Raw genomic sequence first — 21,648 nt, forward strand, 5'->3', positions numbered from 1 at the left:
TTCCATTTTGATTAAATGTAAGTTTTAAATATCAAGGAGCCGGGCGGAAGCTTGTCATTAAAAGGGAGGGTCGTCTTCTGTAGAAGGAAGATATTCTCCAACCTTGCCAAATTTTAAGACCCAATTTGGTTTAGAGGAAGGCAAGACGTCGACTGCTGAATCTCCTCCACGTCTTGCATCACAGAACAGGTCAATAGTACATAAATAAGGCCAGGAGTTATTATTTCCACTTTTTAATTAAGTACGCTGGCCATTCTAATTTGTTTTATCTTAAAAGTGCCGCGGGTATCATTGGATCAATCCAATTCCACCCCTCTGTCTACAGCCAGGTACTGCTCAGAGATCTGCACTTTATGCCATAGGAGTTACTCTAACCCCTTTTAGAGGGTAGGTAGATATGATAGATTAGATAGATAGAGATGTGATATATGATAGATACACACATACAAGATAGATAGATAAATACACACATACAAGAAAGAGAGCACTCTAGATAATCATAGATCGAGACAGGCAGATGGATAGATAAGACAAAATAGGTAGGTAGGTAGGTAGGTGGGTAGGTGGGTAGGTAGGTGGATAGATAGATAGATAGATAGATAGATAGATAGATAGATAGATAGATAGATAGATAGATTAGATAGATAGATAGATAGATAGATAGATAGATAGATAGATAGACAGATAGATAGAGTAAATAGATACGGCAGATATAGATAAATAGATATAGAAATTAAATAGATAGGTAGATACAGTAGATGATAGATAGATATATTAGGTAGGGTAGGTAGGTAGGTAGGTAGGTAGGTAGGTAGGTAGGTAGGTAGGTAGGTAGGTAGGTAGATAGATAGATAGATAGATAGATAGATAGATAGATAGATAGATAGATAGATAGATAGATAGATAGATAGATAGATAGATAGATAGATATAGTAAATAGATACGGCAGATATAGATAAATAGATATAGAAATTAAATAGATAGGTAGATACAGTAGATGATAGATAGATATATTAAATAGGTAAGTAGGGAGGTAGGTAGATACACACATACAAAATGATAAATAAATACACACATACAAGATAGATAGATAGATAGATAGATAGATAGATAGATAGATAGATAGATAGATAGATGAGAGAGAGAGAGAGAGAGAGAGAGAGAGAAGAGAGAGAGAGAGAGAGAGAGAGAGAGAGAGAGATAAGGTAGGTAGGTAAGTAGGTAGGAAGGTAGGTAGATGAAGATAGATGAGAGACAGGGATAAGATAGACAGACAGAGAGATGATAGTTATGCACACATACTAGATGGATGGATGGATGGATATAAACATACAAGATAGATAAGATACATACATACATACACACACATATACACATACACACATACGTGCATGCACTCATACTCATTGACTATTTCTATGTTCTGTAATTTCTCCATGCTGCTCTTTGACCGCAAAAAGATTAGCACTGACTTCCATAAATAGATATTTGCAGATATATACATCTATTTCATTTTTTGTTCCATCTCCCAGCCATGGCAGCCATCCCAGTTTGACACTCCCTGCCCTACCCAGGAACTGCAATAACTCATGTGCCCACTGGCACAAAGAGACAGAGAGTAAACGCTTTGAGGTCTTGCCTCCCTCCCCCTCACCCAGGCGGGGCCTTTCACTCGTTCCTCCTGCTACCTCTAGCCAGGATGGGACACTTCCGGTCCCGATTTGCCGTAACCCGGAGCTCCACCAAAGTGTGTTTACTCTAATTGAAAGCCAATTTTGGCAGCGCGGCGTAGTCGGTGGCTGGGACGTTGCAAACGTCTTAGGGGAGTTTCAGGAGCTGGGATGTGCAAAATGTTCTGTGTTTTTTTTTTTCTCCCCCTTGCTCGCTGCACGGATCTGGTGTGCTTTGAGGGCAGGGAGAGATAATTTTCTGAGAACCAATGACCTAATTTCTGTTCTCCGAAGGGATCGCTCCCACTTCTGGCACGATCCGCAATGAGAACGAGATGATCTGCACAGGTTTTTTACGGATTAACCGGGTTGGAAGGGACTTTGGAGGTCATCTAATCCAACCCTCCGCCAAAGCAGGAGGCCCTTACACCATTTCTGACAAATGGCATTCCAGTCTCTTCTTGAAAGCCTCCAGGGATGAACCTCCCACAATTTCTGAATAACAGAATAATAACAGAATAACAGAGTTGGAAGGGACCTTGTAGGTCATCTAGTCCAACCCCCCCCACCCAAGCAGGAGGCCCTATACCATTTCTGACTAGATGACCTACAAAGTCCTTTCTGACTGTCTTTATCTCTCTCTCTCTCTCTCTCTCTACCTACCTACCTACCTACCTACCTACCTACCTACCTACCTACCTACCTACCTATTTACCTGAAGAACAGTTGCAAGAACTGGGCCTGTCTAGTCTAGGAAAGAGAAGGACCAGGGGAGACATGATAGGAATCTTCCAATATTGGAGGGGCTGCCACAGAGAGGAGGAAGGGGGTCAAGCTAATTCTCCAAGGCACCCGAAGGGCAGAGAAGGAATAATGAATGAAACTGACCAAGGAGAGGATTCAACTTGGAAATAAGGAGGAACTTTCTGACAGTGAGAACCATCAACCGATGGAACAGAAGTTGCCTTCGGAAGTTGTGGGAGCTTCATCACTGGACTGGGGGCTTTCAAGAAAAGACCGGACTGCCATCTGTCAGAAATGGTGGAGGGTCTCCTCCTTGACCAGGGGTTTGGACTAGATAACCTACAAAGTCCCTTCCAACTCTGTTATCATTCTGTTATTCAGAAGTTGTGGGAGCTTCATCCAGAGAGGCTTTCAAGAAGAGATTGGACTGCCATCTGTCAGAAATGGTGCAGGGTCTCCTGCTTGGCTGGGGGGTTGGACTAGATGACCCCTAAGGTCCCTTCCAACTCTGTTTATCTCTCTTTCTCCCTCCCTTGGCTGGTCCTATAGAGCAGTGGTCCCCAACCCCCGGTCCGCGGACCGGTGCCGGGCCGTGGAGTACCTGGCACCGGGCCGCGCAGCGGCCGGGGGCCATGATAGCTGCAGCGGCCGGGGGCCATATTTGCAACTTTGTAGTCCTCATGAACGTGCCCTTTCTCTGCCCCCCCCCCGCCGCCCCAGATGTGCGGGGCTGGGGGGGCGAGGGGAGGCCCGATCTCCCCCCCCCGCCCTCTTGCTCTGCTCGCCCCGGGAGGGAGGGGGCGGCGGCCTCGCCCAAACTTGGGATTCTGCTGGTGGAGCTGCCTGGGAGGCGAAACTTTGTCTGCGGACTCGCCTGGCCCGCCTGCCCCGTGGAATGACGAGGGGGGGGGCAGGAGGGGGCGGCGGCGCTGCATTTTCCTCCCAAGGAGAAACTAAGGTTGCGGGGGGGAGGGGCGCAGCACGGCCATTTCGGGGGAACTTGGGGAGCTTCGCCGTTCCGAGAGGCCGAGGGAGGCTCCACTGCGGGGGGAGGGGAGGGCGCCCGCCCGCCGCCGGCAGCTCCCTTCGCCCAGCCTGGCACCACAGTAGCTCTCCAGGGCTGTCATTTTGTTGCCGAAGCGAAGGCGCGCACTTGGCCTGCTCCGCCGCTTGGGCTGAAAGGACGCGGAGCCTCGTGCTTCCCATGGAGGGGAGGGGGCAGGCGGCCGACCTCCCGTGTCGCCAGGCGGTTCGCTGACCCTTCCGAGAGGCGAAGGCTTCGGTGCGCCAGGCCCCCCGCCCAGCCCCGAATGCCAAGCCGACTGCGGCTCCTTCGACCCGCCTGGTGAAGCGCCTGTTTGCCGCCCCCCGACCGAGTCTGCTTCTTCCCGTTTTATAGCTGTGTATTCTACTCCTTGTGAAGAGTCAAATATGGTGTCAAGATGCGTATTCTGTAAACTCTGGGAATGCTCCATACTTCATGGGAGGGATATGAGTTCCTTGAATGTGTTGCATGGAGTCTTGCGGATACAGGCTCAAAAGGAAGTAGAGAAATTCGGCTATTTAGAACTTACTCAGAATGTTCACCTAAGAATAACGCAGGTTTATGCCAAATTTTCATGTACTACTCTTGAGAATGTTGTCAAATCAGATTTTACTTTTTAAAACATTAAAATAGCTTAAAAGAAGCAACCTAGTTAATATTCAATAAAATTTTACATTTTACAGCACGCGCGAACAACGCCCCCCCACCCCTGCGCGCCCTCAGCGGGCCACGGTAAAATTATCAAAGGCTGACTGGTCCGCGGCGATAAAAAGGTTGGGGACCACTGCTATAGAGCAGTGGTCTCCAACCTTGGCAACTTTAAGACCTGTGGACTTCAACTCTGGGAGTTGAAGTCCACAGGTCTTAAAGTTGCCAAGGTTGGAGACCACTGCTATAGAGAATATAATTCCCTAAAAACCAATTTTTCGAGTGAGGCTAAAAATCTACTAAGCATTTGAATATTCTCCTATATATCACCCACAAGATGTAAAACTGTTCTATTATTAATACTGTACAGGTAATCCTTGACTTACAACAATTCGCTTAGTGACATCTCAAAGTTACAATGGCATTGAAAAAAGTGACCTATGACCCTTTTTTTTTTTCAGGCTTATGACCGTTGCAGCATCTCCATGGTCATGTGGTTTATTCAGATGCTTGACAACTGACTCACGTTTACGACAGCCGCAGTGTCCTGAGGTCACGTGATCAACTTTCAAGACTTTCGGGCCAGCAAAGTCAATGGGAAAAATCAGATTCACTTAACAACCAGGTTACTCATTTAACAACTGCAGTGAATCACTTAACAAATGTGGCTAGAAAAGTTGTAAAATGGGACCAAAACTCACTTAACAAATTTCTCACCTATTTAACAACGTAAATTTTGGGCTTGATTGTGGTCGTAACTTGAAGATTACTCATATAGATCGTCTTTAAACTACAACTGGTTGCTTACTGACCATTTGAGGTTATGACAGATCCTAAGAAAGATACTGACGACCCAGATTCAGATTTCTGATGGGCATTTATGGCCCACTTATAGCCATTTGCAGCAATCACATGGGAAGGAAGGAAGGAAGGAAGGAAGGAAGGAAGGAAGGAAGGAAGGAAGGAAGGAAGGAAGGAAGGAAGGAAGGAAGGAAGGAAGGAAAATAATGGAGGGAGGGAGGAGGAGGAAAGGTAGGACAGAAAGGAAGGAAGGAAGGAAGGAAGGAAGGAAAAAAGAAAGAAAAAAGAAAGAAAAGAAGGAAGAAAGGAGAGGGAAGAAGAAAGAAAAAGCAAGAAAGCCAGAGAGAGGGAGGGAGGGAGGAAGAAGGGAAAGGAAGGAAGGAAGGAAGGAAGGAAGGAAGGAAGGAAGGAAGGGCAATAATTGGAGGGAGGGAGGAGGAAAAGGTAGGACAGGAAGGAAGGAAGGAAGGAAGGAAGGAAGAAAGAAAGGAGAGGGAAGAAGAAAGAAAAAGCAAGAAAGCCAGAGAGAGGGAGGGAGGGAGGAAGAAGGAAAAGGAAGGAAGGAAGGAAGGAAGGAAGGAAGGAAGGAAGGAAGGAAGGAAGGAAGGAAGGGGGAGGGAGGGAGGAGAAAAGAAAAAGCAAGGAAGCAAGAGAGGAAGGGAAGAAGTAGGAAGGGAATGAAAAAAAGAAAAAGAAAATAGATAATGGAGAGAGTGATTGATAGAAATGATATATTAAGAGATAGAGAGAAAAGGGACATCTTTTTAAAATTACAGATATGGTATCTTTTTTTAAAAAAGAGAGAAAAAGATGATGGTATTTTTTTAAAATTAGATTGATTGACGAGTGACTGATTCTTGGGGGGGGGGGTGTCAGGGAGAAGCCCTGATGATGTGAGAATGCTTCCTGTTTCTGGATCCCATGCTAATCCCACATGAATATCTCTCTCTCTCTCTCTCTCTCTCTCTCTCTCCCTCCCTCTCTCTCCCTCTCTTTTGGTTGGATGGCTGCGATTCTTTTTTTTATTTTTAGATTTGTTAAGCAATGAAGAGATGCAGCCCTGCTCTTTTGTTCTGCTCCCATTTCCTGTTCTCCGGCTTGAAACCCAGCGCGTTCCATGGGCAGCCCAGGCTTGTGATTTCCGGAAGCTGATGGCTCCGTCGTCCATTAATTCATCCCACCCGCCAGAGCACAATTCTGCTCTTCCAGCCTTTGTGGCTGTTACGGGATGGGATTTAGCTTTTCACCCAGATTCCAGGGGTCGGTTTGCAAGTCCCTAGACCAGAGAGCTGCGAGTGCACTGCTGGGAGAGAGGTGTGTGTGTGTGTGTGTGTGTGTGTGTGTGTGTGTGTGTGTGTGAGAGAGAGAGAGAGAGATTCTTCTGCTCACAAAACACATAAACCCTATGGTTTCTGTTCCATTTTCGTTCTGGAAGGGTATTCGGTTTAAAACCGGACACTGATGATATTCTCTAGATGGGTCTTGAAAGGTCTGCAAGAAATCAACCAAGCTCAGAGATAATATCAAGGACCCCACAGTTGTCTTCCTCCTCCCCCACCCGAATGGTATGAATGTTGTGTTCTATTTTTAATTATGTATTGTCCTTATGTGTTATTGTTTGTATCCCCCTCCCTTTGAGTTGTAAGCCGCTCTGAGTCCCCCCAGGGAAAAGGGCGGCCTATAAATAAATTTTCAAATACTCAAATACTCAAATACTCCTCCTCCTCCTTGCAAACCAGGGTGGATAAGAATCAGTTTTTAAAAAATTAAAAAAAATTAAATCAGTTTTTTTTTTAGTTTTATCAAATTTATTTTAATTAAATGCTTTTGGAGTTTTTTAAAAAAAGTATCTGAAGATAGTTTTGTATTAAAAATTTAGTTTGTTCGGCATGAAAAGGGGCTTAGTTATGCATCATGAGGCTGTGTATTCTGCAATATTTACATTTTTTTTTTGACAACTCGTTCAATGAATCCGAACTCCTCAAGCTGAGATAAACCTGCACTGCATAGTTGCATCCACACAATTCCACAGTAAGCATGAAATAAACCATAAAAAGAAGTCCAGGAATATTCCTTTATCCCTTGTTTTGCAAATCTATGTACACTACAAACTGCATGATTGTTGGAAGAGAAATGCATCTGTGCCACCAGGCTCTAAGCCAGTGTTTCTCAACCTTGGCAACTTGAAGATGTCTGGACTTCAACTCCCAGAATTCCCCAGCCAGCATTCGCTGGCTGGGGAATTCTGGGAGTTGAAGTCCAGACATCTTCAAGTTGCCACGGTTGAGAAACACTGTGAGGAGGGAGGGCAAGGAGTGAAAATGAAAGTGAAACCTTCCAAGCAGCTCAGAAATAGAATATTAAAGAGCAGCTGTCATTTCAGATCCATCCTGGCAGCGCCCGTTAGCGGGCATCCACTCGCCTGCTGCCCGCCACCTCCATCACCTTGTGGTGTCCCTGCCGCATCACCAGCTGTCCCATTAAAGTGAATGGGACGTTCGGTGAGTCAACAGCGGGTCAGAAATGACAAGCTGCTCTTTAAAAAGTATGATTTAAATCGGGCCAGTTTAAACCAAGCCTTTTTACTAGTGATTTAAATTATGATTTGAATCGTAATTTAAACTGACTCGATTTAAATCAAATCCACCCTGATCAGAAGGGCAGGACAAGAAGCATCGGGTGGAAACTAATCCAGGAGAGACGCAACCTGGAATTAAGGAGAAACTTCCTGACAGTGAGGACAATTAACCAGTGGAACTGCTTGCCACCAGAAGTTGTGGGTGCTCCATCACTGGAGGTTTTTAAGAAGAGTCTGGACAGCCACTTGAGCAGGGGGCCTCTAAGGGACTGTCGGTGAGTCAACAGCGGGACAGAGATGACAGCTGCTCTTTAAAAATTATGATTTAAATCAAGTTGGTTTCAATCAAATCCACCCTGCTGCAAATCCCCTGTCTTCTAGCACTGATGATGCTACCTAGCTGGGTCACGAAATGTCTGCAAAGAAAGCAAGAAAACGGACAAAGCTAAGAGAGCACCAAGGATCCCCACTGTCCTCTTTCCAGTATCCCTCCACTTTACAAACCCTTCTCCTTTCTAGCACTGATGATGTTGCCTAGCTGGGTCATGAGATGTCTGCAAGAAAACCACCCAGCTCAGAGAGCACCCAGGACCCCTCATTTCAACCCAGAGCTACAAATTCTCTCCTTTATCACAGGGGGGACAATAATGTTCCGACACTGGAAGTTTTTAAGGAGATGTTGGATAACCATTTGTCTGAAGTGGTGTAGGGTTTCCTGTCTAGGCAGGGGGATGGACTAGAAGACCTCCAAGGTCCCTTCCAACTCTGCTATTCTAGTCCGTTCTGTTCTATTAATTTTTTTAGAAAACTCATATTGCTGCCAACTCGCACTTGGCAACTCAAGGCAGCTGACAGGGCTATAAAACCAGCACATAAAAGAAATTAAAATAATAAAATAATAACACCCCCCCCAATTATTAATGAAGTACAGGTAGTCCTTACAACGACAGTTGAGCCTAAGACAGTTGTCAAGTGACTTTTTACAAGAGTCCCTCTGTGAGGAAGATGGGCGGTTTAAAAACCTGACCGATAGATAAATAGATTTGATAAAAGCGCTGTTGTATTCGAGAAACCTCCAAACTCTCAGACAAACAGAGAGGACTGGGATCTTCTGCGGGCTTCTTTTCAAAGTAATCACCACCTTAATCTGTGCAGCCAAGCAAAGGAAAGTGTGAATAAACAGGTAAATTCAGCTTCTTAATGTTATTTGTGGAGAAATTTAGCTCCCAAGAAGTTCTATTTTGTTGCCCTTGGGATGCCCACAGCTGGTCCTCAACTTAACGACCACAAATTGAGCCCCCACATTTCTGTGGCTCAGGAAAATAGTTGTTTAGGTGGATTTCGCCCCCTTTGGCAACCACTTTCTAGCCACAGTCGGTAAGTGAATCAGGGCGGTGGTTAAGTTAGTAACGCGGCTGTTAAGTGAATCGGGCTTCCCCGAATCACAGGTAAATACAGGTAAATTACAGGAAAATAGTTGTTTGGTGGATTTCGCCCCCTTTGGGAATTATTCTCGGCCCCTTTCCCCCCCCTCCCAATCTAGAGGGTTCACTCAAAAAGCGTCCCACCCTCCCATCGGAGCTGTTTTTAAATGTTAAAAAGTATTCCGCAGTGGTGTGGAATATTCCCTATTTCGCAGAGGTCTATTATTTGCACGGAAAAATAGAGAAAAGGCCATGATTTGCAAAACAGAGGGAACCAAAGAATGGAAATCAAACACAGGCCCCCTGGTTTTCGCAGATTCTGGATAAGTTTTGTGCAGCGACGGCACAAATGCGGAGGCCATGTTGGTTTCGCGTGGCATGCCTCACCAATGCAGCTTTCAATTTCTGCAAATATAGACTTAACAACAGTTCATTTAGTGTCCGATGCAACGGCACTGAAAAATGTGACTTTACGGCCATTTTTCACGCTTACGACCATTCCAACATCCCCGAGGTGACATGATCAAAATTCAGAAATTTGATCTTCATTTAGTCTTTCCTTAAGCTTCACACCTGTCTTCTAGACATTTCTATCACTCATCCCATCCCATATAATATTCTGTTTCCTCCTTTTATTTCTTTGGTAAATTTGTGCATCTCTGCACACTCTTAACACTTTCGTTATAACATTCCCTTCTGCTGGTTTATTATTCTTCTTCCAATTTTGTGCACATGTTATTCTTGCTGCCGTTATGATACGTATAATTACATATTGTGGTTTTTTTTGTCTTAATTCCTTGTAGGTATTCCCAATAGAAATAATTCCAGGTTCATATCTATTTGCTACTTAGGAATTTCTTTGAGCCATTTTCTTATTCTATTCCAATATTGTTTAGCTTTTGGACATAACCACCACATGGAGTAATACGTTTCTTGATTTTGCCTACATTTCCAATAGTCCGGTGATAAGTTTGGGTACATTTTTTTGCATATAAAGTTTTTTTATTTTTCATTTTCGTAACGTATAATCCACATAACCAACATCATATTATATTATTAAACGTTTACATCAATTCGTCTTACCATCTCCATACACCCTATTTGTACCTTATCCATCACTTTCCTCTCCCTCTCTCCTCCTCTTCCTACCTCCTTTCTTCCCTCTGTCATCCTTCTCTTCTCTACTTCCCCTTCCTCTCTCCTTCTCCTCTCTCCCCTTTCCACTCCTCCTTTCTCTCCTCCTCTTCCCTACCTCCTTTCTTCCCTCTGTCATCCTTCTCTTCTCTACTTCCCCTTCCTCTGACTCTCCCCTGTCCACTCCTTCTTTCTCTCCTCCTCTTCCCTACCTCCTTTCTTCCCTCTGTCATCCTTCTCTTCTCTACTTCCCCTTCCTCTCTCCTTCTCCTCTCTCCCCTTTCCACTCCTTTCTCTCCTCCTCTTCCCTACCTCCTTTCTTCCCTCTGTCATCCTTCTCTTCTCTACTTCCCCTTCCTCTCTGACTCTCCCGTCCACTCTTCTTTCTCTCCTCCTCTTCCCTACCTCCTTTCTTCCCTCTGTCACCCTTCTCTTCTCTACTTCCCCTTCCTCTCTGACTCTCCTCTCTCCCCTGTCCACTCCTTCTTTCTCTCCTTCTCTCCCCCCCCTTCTCTCCTACCCTCTCTTCTTTCCTTACTACGGGGTACATTCTAGATCAGCAGGTCAGCGGTTCAAATCTCACCGGCTCAGGGTTGACTCAGCCTTCCATCCTTCCAAGGTGGGTAAAAATGAGGACCCAGATTGTTGGGGGCAATATGCTGACTCTCTGTAAACCGCTTAGAGAGGCCTGAAAGGCCTATGAAGCGGTATATAAGTCTACTGCTATTGCTATTGCTATTGCTAGCCAGTCTCGCTAGTGGGATTCGGACGCTTGGTGATTGGTTCATATTTATGACGGCCACAGTGTCACGGGGTCAATTTGACCCCCTTTTGTGATCTTAACCACATAGTTTGGGGGCTCAATTGTCCCACTTAACCACATAAATTTGGGGCTGAATTGTGGTTGTTAAATCAAGGGCTACCTATACCCCAGTTTAGATCAGGGTATGATAATCAGTACCCTGTTTTCCTGAAAAATAAGACCTCCACGGATAATAAGCCCAATCAGGCTTTCGAGCGCATGCGCTAAAATAAGCCCTCCCTCGAAAATATTGCAACACAGCAGCAGCCATGAGATGACCACGCTCCACGCCTCCTCCTGCACCTCCAAAATAATCAGACCTCCCCGAAAATAAGGCCAAGCGATTATTTTGAGGGTCAAAAGAAAATAAGAACCCTGTCTTATTTTCGGGGGGGAAACACGGTAATCCAATTATATTCTTCAAATGGTTGGGGTACCACTCCCATAAAGAGGAGCCAGCTGGAGACTCGGAAAGCCTCAACAAGATTTTCCTAAAAAGGGAAAGGGGACAATCAGTAGAAAACAATAATTTCCTTTTCTCTCCTTCCACGCAGACCCGTTTCTCTGTACCCAATTTATCTGACACTTCTGTTTTTTTTTCAGATATCACCTCCCGCCTTTGGAAGGGAAGACTCGAGAAAAGCGACTAAATATAAAAGCCATGTTCAAAAAAGAAAAGAAAAAAACACCACAAGGTGTTTAGCAACTCTCCTCTCAAATATTCTACCTCGGTGAGCAAGTTCTCTGGATTTGCACCGTTAATAAAGGGGTTGCAAAGAGTGCGCTGTGTCATCTCTTCGCCGGGTGTGAAAAGCATCTCTTGCAAAGAGGCAAAATATCTTGATTGGTATTGGTATTTATTCGATTTGTAAGCCGCCCTATTCCCCGAAGGGACTCAGGGCGGCTGAACAAAATAGCAATAGCAGTTAGACTTATATACCGCTTCATAGGGCTTTCAGCCCTCTCTAAGCGGTTTACAGAGTCAGCGTATCGCCCCCAACAACAATCCGGGTCCTCATTTCACCCACCTCGGAAGAATGGAAGGCTGAGTCAACCCTGAGCCGGTGAGATTTGAACAGCCGAACTGCAGAACTGCAGTCAGCTGAAGTGGCCTGCAGTGCTGCATTTAACCACTGCGCCACCTCGGGGAAGGGGAAGGGGAAAAACAAATACAGAAAGTAAGACAGCAAATTCGAGTAGGGGAGGGAACTCAACCCCAGGCTTGCTGGGACAGCCAGGCCTTAATGGCTGTCCGGAAGGCCTGAAAGGTGGCGAGGGTCCGAATCTCCACGGGGAGCTCGTTCCAAAGGGCCGGAGCAGCCACAGAGAAGGCCCTCCTCCGGGTGGTCGACAGCCGGCATTGGCCGGCAGATGGAATCCGGAGGAGGCCTAATCTGTGTGATCTAATGGGTCTATGGGAGGTAATTGGCAGGAGGCGGTCTCTCAAGTACCCAGGTCCAATACCATGTAGGGCTTTATAAGTAATAACTAGCACTTTGAAGCGTATCCGGAGACCAATAGGCAGCCAGTGCAGCTCGCGGAGGATAGATGTGACGTGGGTGTACCGTGGCACACCCACAATCGCTCGCGCGGCTGCGTTCTGGACCAGCTGAAGTCTCCGAACACTCTTCAAGGGCTGCCCCATGTAGAGCGCATTGCAGTAGTCCAGTCTTGAGGTCACAACTTGCTGGATCTCCAGCGGCGCTCTAGGCGTCTCTTTTGGCGCTTCATCTCCCGGAGTTCCTCAGTGAACCAAGGAGCCCTCCTGATTCATCCCAGGGGGAATATCACTTTCACCCTGTCTTCTTTTCTTTTTTCTTCATACTTTATGGATCAAGAGCCGAGGTGGCGCAGTGGTTAGGGTGCAGTACTGCAGGCCACTTCAGCTGAATGTTATCTGCAGTTCAGCTGTTCAAATCTCACCGGCTCAAGGTTGACTCAGCCTTCCATCCTTCCGGGGTGGGTGAAATGAGGACCCAGACTGTTGGGGCGATATGCTGACTCTGTAAACCGCTTAGAGAGGGCTGAAAGCCCTATGAAGCGGTATATAAGTCTAACTGCTATTGCTATCTATCTATCTATCTATCTATCTATCTATCTATCTATCTATCTATCTATCTATCTATCATCTATCTATCTATCTGGGTGAAATGAGAACCCGGATTGTTGGGGGCGATAGGCTGACTCTGTAAACTGCTTAGAAAGGGCTGACAGCCCTATGAAGCGGTATATAAGTCTAACTGCTATTGCTATTGCTATCAGCAGGGACAAATAATTCAGAGGCACAACTAGAGAGGCCAGGGCCAAAATCAGTATACAGGCAGACCTTAAACCTCCAAGCGGCCTCAACGGCTCTCTAAAAAAGGATGCAAATGACCAGTTCTGTCTGCAAGGAGTATAAATCCTTCCCTTCCACACCATCTGGTCAGAGCGGAAGAAGCTCCTTGGATGAGAAGGGAAACGTCTTCAAAGAAAAACCAGGAAGTCCAGTTGCCTCTTGAAAAAAAGCACCTTTGGGACAACAGTGACCTGGAGGACGGAGAATCTTCATAGATTTTTAGCCAGGTACTTTGGGGTGAATGCCATTTGAATGGATTTCCAAAGGAGAAAAATGGCAGACTACAGGAATATTTGCACCACTCGGGTGACCCCCCCCCCCCCCCGAGAACACAGATAAACTTCCAAGAGGCCTCAACGACCCTCTAAAAGGATGCAAATGACCAGCTGTCTGCAAGGATTGTATAAATCCTTCTATTCCCCACCATCCAGTCAGAGTTGAAGATGCTTCTTGGATGAGAAGCGGAACGTCTTCAAAAGAAAAACCAAAAAGTTAGCAGAGATGGCTAAAATATCAGCATATCTCAAGGACCACTCAAATGAGAGATATAAACTGGAGTGGAGAAGATGGATTGACTATACTCAAAATAAATATGGGACTAAGAAATTCCAGATAGCTTATGACTGAAGAAACAAGGAATGATATAATCTATTTAGAGTTAGCTTAGCAAGAGGAGTTAAAGCTCAAATGAAAGATGAGACTAACTTTCTTTAAGTTTATTTTAGAATATCTTTGTTAATGATTTATACCCTGTATTGATTCTGGGAAGTTGGGGGGGGGGGCAGGTAAACATTTGTAAAAGTTTTTTTTTTTTAATTTTCAATTTAAAAAAAAGGAAAAACCAAAAAGTCCAGTTGTCTCTTAGGAACAAAAAGCACTTTCGGGACAAACGTTTTTCACATTTACCACCATTTCATGCTCGTCGAAATTCAGCCGCTTTGCAACGGATTCACATTTATGACGGTTGAAGTGTCCCGGGGTCACGCGATCCTCTCTTGCGACCGTCCAGCGAGCAATGTCCAGATTCGCTTAACAACGGCGTGACCAATTGAACAGCTGCAGTGATTCACTTAACAAACGTGGCAAGAAAAGCCGTAAACCTGGGGCAAAACTCACTTAACACACGTCTCACTCAGCAACATGAATTGTGGTCAAAATGCTTGGCAACTGGCATGTACTTACGACAGTTCCTGCGTCCCGAGGTCACGTGATCCCCTCTCGCGACCTGCAGAGTCAATTTGGGGAAGCCCGATTCACTTAACAGCCGCGTTACTAACTTAACCACCGCCCTGATTCACTTACCAACTGTGGCTAGAAAGTGGTTGCCAAAGGGGGCGAAATCCACCTAAACAACTATTTTCCTGAGCCACAGAAATGTGGGGGCTCAATTTGTGGTCGTTAAGTCGAGGACCAGCTGCAGGCATCCCAAGGGCAACAAAATAGAACTTCTTGGGAGTTAAACTTCTCCACAAATAACATTAAGAAGCTGAATTTACCTGTTTATTCACACTTTCCTTTGCTTGGCTGCACAGATTAAGGTGGTGATTACTTTGAAAAGCCCACAGAAGATCCCAGTCCTCTCTGTTTGTCTGAGAGTTTGGAGGTTTCTAGAATACAACAGGGCTTTTATCAAATCTATTTATCTATCGGTCAGGTTTTTAAACCGCCCATCTTCCTCACAGAGGGACTCTTGTAAAAAGTCACTTGACAACTGTCTTAGGCTCAACTGTCGTTGTAAGGACTACCTGTACTTCATTAATAATTGGGGGGGGGGGGTTGTTATTTTATTATTTTAATTTCTTTTATGTGCCGGTTTTATAGCCCTGTCAGCTGCCTTGAGTTGCCAAGTGCGAGTCGGCAGCAATACGAGTTTTCCAAATAAATTAAATTAATAGAACAGAACGGAATAGAATAACAGAGTTGGAAGGGACCTTGGAGGTCTTCTAGTCCATCCCCCTGCCTAGACAGGAAACCCTACACCACTTCAGACAAATGGTTATCCAACATCTCCTTAAAAACTTCCAGTGTTGGAACATTATTGTCCCCCCTGTGATAAAGGAGAGAATTTGTAGCTCTGGGTTGAAATGAGGGGCCCTGGGTGCTCTCTGAGCTGGGTGGTTTTCTTGCAGACATCTCATGACCCAGCTAGGCAACATCATCAGTGCTAGAAAGGAGAAGGGTGTGCAAAGGGGAGGAAGGGAGGGGGGAAGAGGAGGTTGGGGGTCCTTGGTGCTCTCTTAGCTTTGTCCGTTTTCTTGCTTTCTTTGCAGACATTTCGTGACCCAGCCAGGTAGCATCATCAGTGCTAGAAGATAGGGGATTTGCAACAGGGTGGATTTGATTTAAATAAACTTGACTTAAATAAATTTGATTTAATCATAGTTTTTAAAGAGCAGCTGTCATCTCTGTCCTCCTCTGAGCCGCTGTTGACTCACTGACAGTTCCTTAGAGGTCTTCTAGTCCAGCCCCCTGCTCAAGTGGCTCTCCAGACTCTTCTTGAAAGCCTCCAGTGATGGAGCACCCACAACTCCTGGTGGCAAGCAGTTCCACTGGTTAATTGTCCTCACTGTCAGGAAGCTTCTCCTTAATTCCAGATTGCTTCTCTCCTGGATTAGTTTCCACCCGTTGCTTCTTGTCCTGCCCTTCTGATCAGGGTGGATTTAAATCAAGTTAATTTAAATTACGATTTAAATCATGATTTGCTTCTTTGGAGAATAGTTCGACTCCCTCTTCTTTGTGGCAGCCCCTGAGATATTGGAACACTGCTCTCATGTCTCCCCTGGTCCTTCTTTTCATTAAACAAGACCTACCCAGTTCCTGCAACCGTTCTTCGTATGTTTTAGCCTCCAGTCCCCTAATCCTCTTTCTTGATCTTCTCTGCACTCTTTCTAGAGGCCACTAATTTTGCTTCTTCCTACTAAAAAGAATGAACAGATCCAAAGAATTCCATTAACAAAATCTACTGAGTTCTTCTGCCAAATTTGGACTCGCCAATTCAACATGCCTTTGCGTGCGAGTAAAACAGATTTCCAGCTGATTCACGATTTTACAACTTTTACCGTGGTATAAAGTCCATGATCAGACAGACAAGAGTAAAAATTCCTTATGCCACTCAAACGGTAAAGGTAAAGGTTGCCCTCGCACAGATGTGCTAGTCGTTCCCGACTCCGGCTCATCTCCGTTTCAAAGCCGAAGAGCCGGCGCTGTCCGAAGACGTCTCCGTGGTCATGTGGCCGGCATGACTCAATACCGAAACCGCACGGAACGCTGTTCCCTTCCCACCAAAGGTGGTTCCTGTTTTTCTACTTGCATTTTTTTACGTGCTTTCGAACTGGTTAGGTTGGCAGAAGCTGGGGACAAATAACGGGGGCTCACTCCGTTACGTGGTGCTTGGGATTCGAACCGCCGAACTGCCGACCTTCCTGATCGACAAGCTCAGCGTCTTTGACACTTTCTCTACGACACGTCTTCATATTTATTTATTTATTTAAGGAATTTGCACTGCCGCCTATTCACACACACGGTGACTCAAGGCGGCTTACAGAGTATAAAACCTCATATAACAGTGACGGCGAATCTTTCCAGCCCCGAGGGCCTAAACCAAAACCCTTGTGCATGCGCCAGAGAGCCAGAAACCAAAGACCAGCTGGACAGCAGACACCTGCCTGTTTTGGGGCTGTTTCTCAGGCCATTTTCCAGACCATTTTTGGCCTGAAAAACAGCCTAAAACAACCCCCAAATGGGCTGTTTTAGGCCATTTTGGGGCCATTTTTGGCCTGAAAAACACCCCTCAAAATGGGCTGTTTTGTGGCTGTTTTCCAGGCTATTTTCAGGCTGTTTTCCGGACCATTTTTGGCCTGAAAAACAGCCTAAAAACACCCTCCAAAATGGGCTGTTTTCTAGCCATTTTCCGGGCCATTTTTGGCCTGAAAAACAGCCTAAAACAGTGTTTCTCAACCTTGGCAACTTGAAGATGTCCGGACTTCAACTCCCAGAATTCCCCAGCCAGCATTCGCTGGCTGGGGAATTCTGGGAGTTGAAGTCCGGACATCTTCAAGTTGCCAAGGTTGAGAAACACTGGCCTAAAAAACGCCCCCCAAAATGGGGGCATGCCATAGGTTCGCCATTGTGGTCCTATAATAACCAAACTAACAAAAGAAGAGTTCTCTTCTTTTATTAGTTTTGTTATTTTTATATGAGGTTTTATAGTCTGTATGCAGCCGGGCGGGTTATCATGGGGGCACCTAGGTGCTGCCATGTTACGCCCCTTTTAGGCGGCCTGCACTGGTTGCCGGTTGTCTTCCGGGTGCGATTCAAGGTACTAATTATGACCTTTAAAGCGCTCCACGGCTTAGGCCCAGGGTACCTGCGAGACCACCTACTTGCCACCGGTAGCCTCCCACCGTCCAGTGCGATCCCACAGAGTTGGCCTCCTCAGGGTGCCGTCGGCCAGGCAGTGTCGGCTAGCGACCCCCAGGGGGAGAGCCTTCTCCGTGGGGGCACCTTCCCTCTGGAATGAGCTGCCCCCGGAGCTTCGTATAATCCTTCCGACGCGCCCTAAAAAGTTGGCTTTTCCAGCAAGCCAGCCTGGCCTGAACAAAACAAAATAAATTATTGATTATTGTTAAATTTTAATTGATTTTTTAAAATGTTATTGTTAATCTTAATTGGGTTTGTTTTGGATATTCTATTTATTTATTTTTTAACTTTTATAATATGTGTTTTTTTAATGTTGTACACCGCCCTGAGTCCTTGGGAGAAGGGCGGCATATAAATCCAATAAACCAAACCAAACCAAGCCGCCTTGAGTCACCGCGTGCGAAGCCCTGTAATAAATTAATATAACGAAATCAACTAATCTACCCAACGAATCTAAGGCAGGTTCTATATATCCTCCCAGAGCTGTACGAACTACACAACTACGCAATGCGTCTCTGAACTATTGGCACCCATTTTTCTTGGCACACCCCCTCCTCACCTGGGTTAGGAAAACAGTGGGATTTGGCTCCCCCAATTTTCACTCTGGTTCCTGGCAGCCAAGACTATTTGGCAACTATGATTAAGGAAGGAGGATACAACACACGCCGGGGAAATGCAGCGAAATGCACCTTCAGAAGTAAACTGAGAGTAAGGAACACCCCTACTTTGTTGCAGGTGGTCCTCCACTTACAACTGCCCGTTTAGTGTCCATTCAAAGTTACGACGACGCTGGGGAAAAAAGCAACTGGTGACCATTTTTCACACTTAACGACCGCCGTAGTCACAGGAGCAAGACTCAAGACGCTTGGCAAATATTTTAAGACGGTTGTCGTGTCCAGGGGGGTGTCCACGTGATCCCCTTTTGCGACCTTCTGAGGAAGGCAGATCCACTTAACAACCGTGTCGCTGACTTAACCCCCCCTGCAGCAATTCACTTAACGACGGTGGCCAGAAAGGTCCTAAAACGGGACAGTGCTCACTTAACCGATGTTTCGCTCAGCCACAGAGAGCCTGGTCTACCTGTGTAACATTTTTTTTTACTTAGAATAACAGGCTTGGAAAAGCCTCAACAAGTTTTAAATGCAAGAAATAGTTTCGAAACTATTTTTGCTCAATTGTTTTAAACCCCACAGGGTTTGCTTAGTAATCACCAGCTGGCCCTTGAAGATTGCCGACCCAGGGATGGAGTAACGAAGCCCTGAATACATTCAGCCAGTAGTGAGGAGAGAAAGTCCCTCGGTGTTCTCTGAGTTCGGTGGTGGTTTTTTTTCCCCGCAGACGTTTCTTTACCCTACTAGGTAACATCATCAGCATCAGAAGGGAGTGGGGTTTGTGGAGTGGAGGAGGAAAACTATAGCTCCTTGGTGCTCTCCGAGCGTGGTTTTCTTGTAGTTGTTCCATTAACCAACTAGATAGCGCTATCATTGCTTAGATTAGCACTGATGATATTACCTAGTTGGGTCATGAGATGCCTGTAAGAAAACAACCAGGCTCAGAGAGCACCAATGACCCCTTAACCATCATCCTCTGCTCTGCAAAGCCCACTCAATTTTAACACTGAAGATGTTCCGTATTTGGGTCATGAAAACAAGCTCAAACAACCCCATAATCCTCCTCCTCAAACCCCACTCCCTTCTGGCACTGATGATGTTACCTAGTTGGGTCATGAAACATCTGCAAGAAAACCACCAAGCTCAGAGAGCACCAAGGAAGACCCCACAATTGTCCACCTCCTCCTCCTCTTCCTTCCTCTTCCTCCTCTTCCAACACTCCCTTCTTTCTAGCACTGGTGATGTTCCCTAGTTGGGTCACGAAATGTTTGCAAGAAAACAACCAAGCTCAAAGAGCACCAAGGACCCCCCCCCCCTGTCCTCTTCCTCCTCCTTTCTTTTCCATGAATCCCATTCCCTTCTAACACTGATGATGTTACCTAGCTGGGTCACAAAACGTTTGCAAGAAAATCATCAAGCTCAGAGAGCACCAAGGACACCACAGTCCTCCTCCTCCTCGTCACAAACCCCCACTCCCTCCCAGCCCTGATGATGTTACCAAGTTTGGCAATGCAACATCTGCAAGAAGAGAAGCCAGCTCAGAGAGCACACACCAAGAGCCTCCCAGTTCAAGCCCCGAGCTACAAATTATTCTTTTAACCCCGGCGATCTGGGGGGGGAAAAACAGGGGGGGAAAAGTTTAAAGCTCAAGAGGAACTACTCCCAAGCCAAGGGTCTTCTGACTCAAGAGATCAACGAACACGATTTAAACTACCCATAATTATTTCTAGCTGCCAAGAGCCCCAATGGTCTTTTCCGAAGAAAAAGAAGATGCTGAGCTCAATTAGCAGAAAACCATTGGGGAAGGAAAATAAAAAAGGAAAATAATAAAATAAAAATCCCTCTTGATTAGAGTGGGGAGGGGAGAAAGATCCCTCAAAAGAGATCCTGAACACAAGCAAAAAGCACATGTGTTGGGACGCCTTGCACCCCCCCACCCACCCCCAATTGTAAACCAAGATGCAAACTAGGATGAACAGCCCCCTCCAGGGATCACCCCACCACCACCCCACCCCGAGGAAGACGGCTGGGAGGATGCAGCACTGCAGCCTCTTTTCGCCCTCTCTGCTGGCACAACAATATCACACTGCCAACACTGAGTTGCAGGGTCCCCCCCCCCCGCCTTCCCCTTCAGCCAGATGCCAGGATCTCAACAGGAGCCAAGACCTCCCCCTCCCTCCCCAAATCGGCCCTAGAGGAATGAATGAATAAATGAACGAATGAATGGGGGTGCAAATAGGGGGACCCCCCACCCATATAGGGAGGACTCTCGGATTCTGAATTAAGACTCTCCACCATTAAAGTCCCCTCCCCCCCTAAACCAAGACCCCCTCCCCTCCATATATCCAAATATTGGTGGTAGCATTAACATTAGATCCTGCCCCACATGCTACACAGCAGGGGGGGGGAATCTAATCTAGAGTCCCCCCTATTTGGGGAAGGGGTGTCCCCCTGCTTGCTCCCCCATTAGTTTAGATATATTGGGGAGGGGTATTCGATGGGGGGGGTGTCGGTGGTGAACAATCCAGAATCTGAGAGTCCCCCTTATTTGGGGGAAGGGGGTCCCCCTGCTTGCTCCCCCATTAGTTTAGATATATTGGGGAGGGGTATTCGATTGGGGGGGGTTGTCGGTGGTGGGCAATCCAGAATCTGAGAGTCCCCCTTATTTGGGGGAAGGGGGTCCCCCTGCTTGCTCCCCCATTAGTTTAGATATATTGGGGAGGGGTATTCGATTGGGGGGGGTTGTCGGTGGTGGGCAATCCAGAATCTGAGAGTCCCCCTTATTTGGGGGAAGGGGGTCCCCCTGCTTGCTCCCCCATTAGTTTAGATATATTGGGGAGGGGTATTCGATTGGGGGGGTTGTCTGTGGTGGGCAATCCAGAATCTGAGAGTTCCCCTTATTTGGGGGAAGAGGGTCCCCCTGTTTGCTCCCCCATTAGTTTAGATATATTGGGGGGGGGGGCTTGGGGGGAGAACCTTAATCCAGAATCTGAGGGTCTTCCCTATGTAGATGGGGGGGATACCCCTTGCCTGCTCCCCCATTAGTTTAGATGGGGGGGTCTTGGTTTGGGGGAGTCCCTGGTGGGGAAGAATCCTAAGCCAGAATGAGAGCCTTCCCTATTTGGGGAGGGGTGTTGTCCCCCCTCCGCCTGCTCCCCCATTAGTTTAGATATATGGGGGCCATTGGGGGGGGGGGAATCTTAACCCAGAATCTGAGGGTCCTCCCTATGTGAATGGGGGGTCCCCCTTGCCCATTAGTTTAGATATACGGGGGGGGGGGTCCTTGATTCCCCCCTTCCCCAGAATGTCCCCCCCCAACCAGTCTTCCTTCTCAACAGGGGTGTGTCCTTCTCCCCCTTGCAAGAGGGGGTGGGGGTTGGAGACCCTCCCTCCCTCCCCAGCCCCGCCTGCCAAAGTCCCACCCACCCCCACCC

Source organism: Thamnophis sirtalis, unplaced genomic scaffold, assembly GCF_051295495.1.
Source record: "Thamnophis sirtalis isolate CommonGarterSnake01/CBP01778 unplaced genomic scaffold, rThaSir2_p1.2 scaffold_7, whole genome shotgun sequence".
Classification (NCBI taxonomy): Eukaryota; Metazoa; Chordata; class Lepidosauria; order Squamata; family Natricidae; genus Thamnophis; species Thamnophis sirtalis.